The 8,306-nt window shown below is 32.7% G+C and overlaps 1 long non-coding RNA gene across 1 annotated transcript; it reads left to right on the top strand.

Annotated features, from left to right (window-relative positions):
- The first annotated feature begins 379 nt into the window (after positions 1 to 379).
- Positions 380 to 4,194, top strand: LOC146996593 (uncharacterized). Its single transcript, XR_015042281.1, has 3 exons — positions 380 to 494; positions 686 to 1,044; positions 2,953 to 4,194. It is a non-coding gene; the product is annotated as an uncharacterized LOC146996593 (long non-coding RNA).
- The last annotated feature ends 4,112 nt before the right edge of the window (positions 4,195 to 8,306 follow it).

The raw sequence follows: 8,306 nt of genomic DNA, 5'->3' as shown, positions 1-8,306 counted from the left end.
TTTAATCTCTTTAAGTAATATTTTTACTCCAATGTCGTGGAAACAGATATACAAATTTTAGATCACGGTGTATTAATATGTTAATTACATCTTTGATAGGGGATACTAAATTATTTTTTGGCCCAGTACAGCCGATAGAAATATTTTGAAAATTTTTTATTGAAATAGTACATGATCTGAAGCTATCTGTTAACTTCTTACTACATAAATAATTAAAAAATAAGGTGTATACTCTGAATTACCTTTAAATTAAAATAAATAGTTGTAATGCGTACAATTCAGAATAGTGCATGTCTAGATGAAAGCTGGAATGAGATACATTCCGGTGACGTCGGAGGTCACGTGATGTAAGGACTGCTAATGTAAACAAGCAAGCTTGTGCTGTTGTAGCTGTGTTGAAAAATCGGAAACTTTGTTTATTTTTAATTAGTTATGAAATTTGCATTTCAGTTTTAAGTATTATTTCAAACGTTAATTAACTGTTCATTCATTTGGTTAGTATAATTTTTGCCACTCTTATATGTTATTGTTATCTTCATGATACTCTCTTGTTCGCTGCTTTACCATGTTCTGATTGTTAATATTTATTTATGAATTCTTTCCTTGATATGATAATTCATTTATCATTTTCCCATTATAGTTTTAATCTTTTGTTTGATTTCTAAATTCCTGTTTACATTTCCAGTTTTTGAGGGTTGACAATGCCTACTACATGTTGTGCATACGGTTGTTCAAATAACAATATGAAAGACAGATGTAAAGAAAATAAGATTTCCTTCCATCTGTTTCCTAAGGATGAAAATCTGCGTAAAGAGTGGATAGTAAGAATAAAAAGGGAAAACTTCAATCCAACCCCCCTACCAGAATTTGCTCTGAACATTTTGAAGAAGAATGTTTCACATACCAGCCATTCACGAACAGGAGGTCATTAAAGGCAGATGCTATGCCAACGAAATTTATTTTTATTTCGACTAAAGGAACCACTCGTAAGCGAACTAGTTATGTATTTGGTGAACCATCACAGGAAAGTTCAAGAGAAAAGAGGTATTTATCTACTAGTTTTATCAGAAATACATAGAGCATTTGTATATGAAAACTAAAGATTGTATTTTTTTTTTTTTTTTTTTTTAATTTTCTACACTTTTGGTTTTAGAAAAAGATAAAATCATAATTGGTGTGCTATGAAATTTAATTACTTTCTTCCTGTTTCAATGTTTTTTGCAGCTGATAGTTTTCGAAATGAAAATTGCCTTGATCGCAACTTAATTGCTGTCTATGGCATGATACATATTATTTTGTATTCGACAGGGTTTTTATTGCTTATATGTTAAGGACTTGTTGTTTTATTCTTTTATCATGTTTCTTACTTCAATTCTTACAACTTTGGTAGACACTTCACTGATGAAGCAGTTAGTGAGGTTTCCACCTAATTTTAATACTTATTTCTATAATATGACACTTTCTATGCTTATTTCTTTGGTGTTTCTTACTTCATTTTTTACCACTGCTGATAATACTTATTAATAAATTCATTGAATTTGATTTCTGGGTTATTATTTACTTCACCAGATTCTGATTACTAGCATCACATTGTAAGGTATTATATTAGACGCTAGCCTTAAGTTTATCCTTCCAAATAGCTTACTACATAGAAATTTTAAGCTTCTAAATGCTTCAGTATTGCTGATTTAAAAATAATTTTTATTGTTAGTTCGTCCTCTATTTTGTATGCCTTATGTTTATTTGCATGTAAAAGTTTCACAAAAAAATTGAAAATTTAGTAAAATGTCCCCCAAATTTAATTACTAATCAACCAAGATGTAACATGTAATGAGGTAGGAGAAATATGTGGAAAGATTTCAATCAGATGTTTCAGTTGATTAGTGATTCAGTCTTGGGAACCGCTTTAATAAAGAATTCTATATATTACAAAAGTATTTAAATAGTTCAACAAAAGAATGCCAAATAAATGAGAGAACTTTTCCTTTATATATCTGCCATGCAAATTTTGGTATGTGTGTGTGCGAAATGGTATATGTGTACACACATACCTCATTTTTCTGTTATTCACACATACACATCAAAATGCATGGCAAGTGCATAATGGAAAAGTACCTAAATCAGTTACATTGATACCTTTCTAGCTAAGAGAATGCATTTTTTTATTAAGTTGTTGTACTGTAATCAGAATAGATATTTTAGATATGTCTTTTCATAATAAAATGTTATTTATACTTGTAGTCAGATATTTTAAATTTATCAGTTATTTTGGTACTTTAGCTAGATGCAAGTGATAAATTAGATGTTTGCAACGTGTAGCATGGTGTAGTGTCACCAAAATGGGGGAAGGGGATTGTTATTCATAACATATATACTTTATACCCAGTTGAGTACCTGTATTTTATACATATATTTATTCCCAAATTATTAAAAGCACTGTTTGCTTTTATTATTTCTTTTTTTCATTATTATCTTTATTTTTCAAATTATTAAAAGGACACTTATGCATTTATTTTGGTCTTGGAGCTTGTCGTCTACAATATATTTTTTTATAATATTGAATATAACCCATCCTTAGTTACATATATACCGTCTTTAAATTTTCATGTATAATATCTAGAAATTGTAAATATATTAAAAAAATAGCAATAATATGACTATGGATGTTGTTTGCCTGTCTATCACAACATTAAAAAAAGAAAATGAAAAAAAAAAAAAAGCATATTGCTTGACTAATTGCTGATTAGGAAAATTCCTATTCACCAATTCCATAACCACAGAATAGTTATGGTGGAAATCAACCATAACTATTCTGTGGTGTAGGAGCTGCAATTCATGCTTTAAATTTTGGACATTACTATTGAAGAAAAGTATTTATTTTAATATTAGAACTTTTGTTTTATTTATACTGTCAAACTATTTATTACAGTACATATTTTCTTTTCTTTTCAGAGCAAATATTCCTGTTTGCATAAGGAAGACAGTATCATCACAAACTGACGAGTCTTTTTTGTTAATTTTAAACGAATTTTGTCAAATGAGAGACCAATTGGATGCTGCACAAAATAATGTTTTATTGAATGTGTTTTCTTCAGCTAATGAGAGGATAAAAGTAAACATGAAATGCGTAACAGGTTTCTCTCATGAGACGTTTATGACAATATTCAACTTTTTTAATTTATCGGAAGATTTGTTAAAGAAAGACAGAATGCCACCTATTGATCAATTTTTCATGTTTCTAGTGAAAATTCGAACTGGAACCACAAATGAATTCCTAGGAATAATTTTTAAGATAGCTTCTTCTACAGTTTCAAAGATTTTCAATTGTGTAACGAGAATTGTTTCTACTAAGCTTAAATGTGTGAATATATACCAAAAAAGGCCCAAGTTAAAGAGTTCATGCCTCTGCAATTCTTACATCAATATCCAAATTGCCGAGTAATCATTGATTGCACAGAGCTCGAAATACAGAGGCCATGCAATCCTACAGAACAGCAACTAACTTTCAGCTACTACAAAAATGCCAATACGCTGAAAGCACTAGTTGGCATCTCTCCTTCTGGAGCAGTCACCTTTATTTCAGATTTGTGGTGTGGTGCAATATCAGATAAAGCTCTCTTTTTAAAAAGTCAGTTACTTGATTTGCTCGAGGAAGGAGATTTAGTATTAGCTGATAAAGGATTTACAATTAATTCAGAATTATCTAAGAAAGGGTGTCATTTAAAAATACCGCACTTTTTGAAAGGAAACATTCAGTTCACTCTTGAACAAAGAAGTGAAAATAAAGCTATTTCCAATAAAAGAGTGCATATTGAACGGGCAATAGGAAGAATAAAAATATTCCGCTATTTTGAGGGAGCTATTCCATATAATAGCCTACATAATTTAAATGAGGTGTTTTTTATTGTTGCATTTTTAACGAATTTTAATAAACCTCTGATAAATGTTTTACCATTAAATTCTGAAAAAAAAAATAGTTAGATGGTTAATGTATTCCCAAATATGTGTACATATATTTTACTTCATACCATTTGTTAATGGAAATTTTTTTTGTTTTATAAATCTGTGTACTTTTTAAAATCTTATATAAAATGATTAATTTTAAAAAGTAGTTTCATATTCTTTTGTTATACAGTCAAAAGTCGTTAATCTGGACTCGTCGGGACTTCGGCGATTCCGGATTATCGATTTTTCCGGATTATAGATCATCAGTTTAAATCTCGTTAGATGGCATGCAGAAATTCTAAAATTAAAAATATGAAACCGTAATTTATGAAATAAAGAACAATTATGATCTAAAGGGTATTAAAATTTGCAAAAAGAAAAAGCTTAATATTTATTTGTGTACTTTATTAAACATTTCTTTCAATGTAAGTTATTTAAGTTTTGCTTCGTTTCATGTGATAATACTTTCTCTTTAATTCTATTAAACAGACATAATTTCTTGTTCAGTTACAAAGTTCCGCTGTTCAAGTCCTATAATTGCTGTGTCCAGAACACCGACTAATTTGTCAATCGAAATTTTTTCATTTTCAATAACCTCTGTCACTTTTCTTCGCTATCGGAAGCGAATTATAATGACGAGGAACTTGTTTTAAATCATATCAAAGACGGAGCAGACTGCACCAGGCGGTATCTAGCGCCGCCCCTAGATAAAGCCTTAATAGAGTAAACAAATAAATATTAATCTTTTTTTTTTGTAAATTTTGATACCCTTTTGTTTAACTACGAGGGCTATCCAGAAAGTAGATTACGTTTTGGAATAAAAAAATAAACAAAGTATAGGAAACAAATTTTATTATATACAGATGAAAGCCACACTCAAATACTACTTTTCTACATAGTCACCATACAAATTAAGGCATTTATCGTAGCGATGTACGAGCTTGGAAATTCCTTCGTCGAAAAATTCGGCCGCCTGCGCCTTCAACCACTTCGTTACCTCTTCTTGCAGCTGTGCGTCGTCATCAAAACGCTGCATAGCCAGCCACTTCTTCATTGCTGGGAATAGGTGGAAGTCGCTCGGTGCCAGGTCGGGACTGTACGGCGGATGAGGAAACAACTCCCACTTAAAAGATTCAAGAACTTTACGAGTGACATTTGCCGTTTGGGGCCGGGCGTTGTCGTGAATCAATAAGATCTTAGAGCTCAACATTCCTCTGCGCTTGTTTTGAATTGCTCTTCTGAGTTTTTGGAGAGTTTGGCAATACCTTTGAGAGTTTATTGTAGTGCCTCTTTCCAGGAAGTCCACCAAAATTACACCTTTTCTGTCCCAAAAAACAGTCGCCATCATCTTCCTTGCCGACATTGTTTGCATGCATTTCTTGGGTTTTTGGGGAGAACTTGTGTGCCCCCACTGCATTGATTGCAATTTCGTTTCACAGTTCACATGTTTCACCCATGTTTCGTCACCAGTAACGATGCGATCGAGTAAAGAGTCACCATCCTTATGGTAAGCGTCCAAAAAGTTCAACGCTGCAGCCATTCGCTGATTTTTGTGGTCCTCTGTCAAGATTTTTGGAATCCATCTTGCACAAAACTTGTGGTAACCAAGCTTTTCGCTGATGATTTCGTGCAACAAACTTCGCGAAATTTGTGGAAAACTCAAAGAAAGTTCCGTTATTGTGAAATTTCGATTTTCACGGACTTTAGCATCGACTTTTTCGAGAAGTTCGGCGGTCACTATGCTGGGTCTCCCACTTCGATCTTCGTCGTGAACATTGTTTCGGCCATTTTGAAATCTTATGACCCACTGACGCACTCCACCTTCAGTGATAATGTTGTCCCCATACACTTCACGAAGCTGCCGATAGATTTCTATCGGTTTACAGTTTTTTGCAGTCAGAAACCTTATTACTGAGCGCACCTCGCAGCTCGCGGGATTTTCAATTAACGCAGACATTTCAAACCGTCACAGTATCTGAACGGAGCACAGCACGAACCTCTCACTAGCACAGCTAGATGCAGACTGAGCTGCGCAACGCTCTGACCCCAAGATGGCCGCGCTAGCCCCGCCCCTAGCGGACACAGACGGAAACGTAATCTACTTCCTGGATGGCCCTCGTATAATTGTTCTTTATTTCATAAATTACGAATTCATATTTTTAATTGTATAATTTCTGCATGCCATCTCGCCAGATTTAAATTGATGATCTGATATCCGGAAAAATCCCAAATCCAGAATCGCCAAGGTCCCGACGAGTCCAGATTTCGGACTTTGTACTGTATTGGCCATTGTGTTACAGCTTGTAATTTGATTTATTTTAAACTCTTTCATATAGAAAACAATATCAGTCTGTGCACCTTATAGATCCATTTTAACTGAATTATTTTATTAGTAAGATTTGTTAAGTATCACATCAGATTTTAAGAAATGGTCGAATTCCTTTTTCCAATGATTTAAATCAAAGAGCTAAAGTTGTAAGAAATTTAGCTAGTTTTCAGTCACATCAAACATGCTAAGGAAATATTGATTTCATACTGATCCCAATACATAATTATACCTTAAATGAGTTAAATCCACCAAAGGCTTGATGAAAGAATGATCAATTATCGATGATTATTTAAAGCAATTACAGCCTTAACGTAAAATGGTATGCAGGTCCCCGAGAACAAATTCTCTATTATCCACTATACTGTGGGGGTATCACTGTTACCAACAGCTCATTGTTGCCTGCTTTTATACATAAAGGCAAGTTACATATTTATATAATTCTTTTTACAGCTAGAACATGTCAATAATAGTATATTGCTCACAATGTATATATGAGATTTCAGATATACTGCCAAGATAAAATTTAACATCTTAAACAGAATTTAATGTAATGATTAAAATAAAAATTTTTAAGTTGTTGTTTCAAATTATTCCAAAATACAGGATCAAAATGTATAATCTGTGTATGAATATAATTTGGATATTTGTAATAAAAAGTAAACTGGCATTCTGTTAAATTACTTATCGCTAATTGCCCTTGAATCTGATAAAAGTATGCATGAATTGTTTTAAGCTTCCAAATTCCATCTACATTGTATAAACAAAAATTTGGTCTTTTGGCAAGCTGATTCAGCTCAACATTTTCAGGATTGTAACAGCATTTTATTTCGACAAGCCGAACATTTTCTTTGTTGAAAAGTAAGCCATCAGGTGATGCACACAAAAATGGAATACGTGGGTTGGTAACAACCCCAACTTTTCTCAAAATATAAGATTCATTTTGGCTCCTGATAAAATTTCTAATAACACTTTCATGTCTGGAACCAAATGAGACTGCTGGCAATTTGCTGAGGTCTTTTTCATGATTTCTGTATATATTTGCTGCCAGTGTATCAAAGTCCGCCATCCTGTGAGCAATACTATGAAAGGCAGAAGCTGTTAGTCTTATCTGACGGTGGTTCTTCCACAAATTGCTCTCACTCTGTTCTGTAGTTTTAAGCTCTATCTCCCATGCTTCTTCTAGGCTACATTTTATGTTTTGATGAAAGTAAAGCACCTCTTCTATATTTAAGAAGTCGGGCATTTCAATATTTATCCTGGTACATACCAATGCAGGTAGGGGAATTGTTCCGACTTGAAATAGATGGTCTGTACATTCCAGTACAGAGAATATTGGGAAATTACAGTTTTCTCCAAAAAGTGCTGAAAAGTTAACAGAATTCGTGGTTGAATAATTGGAAGTATGTGGCTTAAATATATCTGAACTCTTTTTTGGTAATAAGAGTTTTGGCCTTGGTTGATGCCATTTTTGTAGCTGTTCAGTTGGGGCTTCATATAATTTTTTTTGACTATAATCAACCAATGCATAAAGCAATGCAAAAACATGCTTGCAACTTGCAGGATTAGATCCACCAGGGCACTCACAAATAGCAGTCTGAATCTATAATAAAAAATATGAACATTAATGAAATTCTGGGACCAACTATGCAAGGTTGTTACAATTTATTCAGTGGGTTTCAAAGTCCAATAATTTTTAAGTTATAAATCACACACATTCATATATGTAAACTTAAATATGTTAAATATTTAAGTTTACATATAGAGGCATTCTTGTGTTCATCTCATGCAGCCAATAAGTGACCGTTTATGAAAATGTTGAAGTATTTTGTGTTTTGGAAATATACAACATTTATATTTTTGTTACTATGCAAAATTATTTCAAAGCACCACAATGCAACTGTATATTCCAAAAAGCCACCAGAATATTAGATGGTATTTAAGAATAATACTTGCCTATGTAAAGGCAACAACTTTAGATGGCCAAGCATTTATAAAGAAACAGTATCGAAAAGTTACAATACATGTTGGAAAG

This window comes from Stegodyphus dumicola, chromosome 7 (assembly GCF_044657685.1).
Source record: "Stegodyphus dumicola isolate Sdum_Otavi_A_Nest chromosome 7, ASM4465768v1".
Lineage (NCBI taxonomy): Eukaryota > Metazoa > Arthropoda > Arachnida > Araneae > Eresidae > Stegodyphus > Stegodyphus dumicola.
Note: the sequence above shows the minus strand (reverse complement) of the source record. Positions and strands in the feature narration are given on the sequence as shown.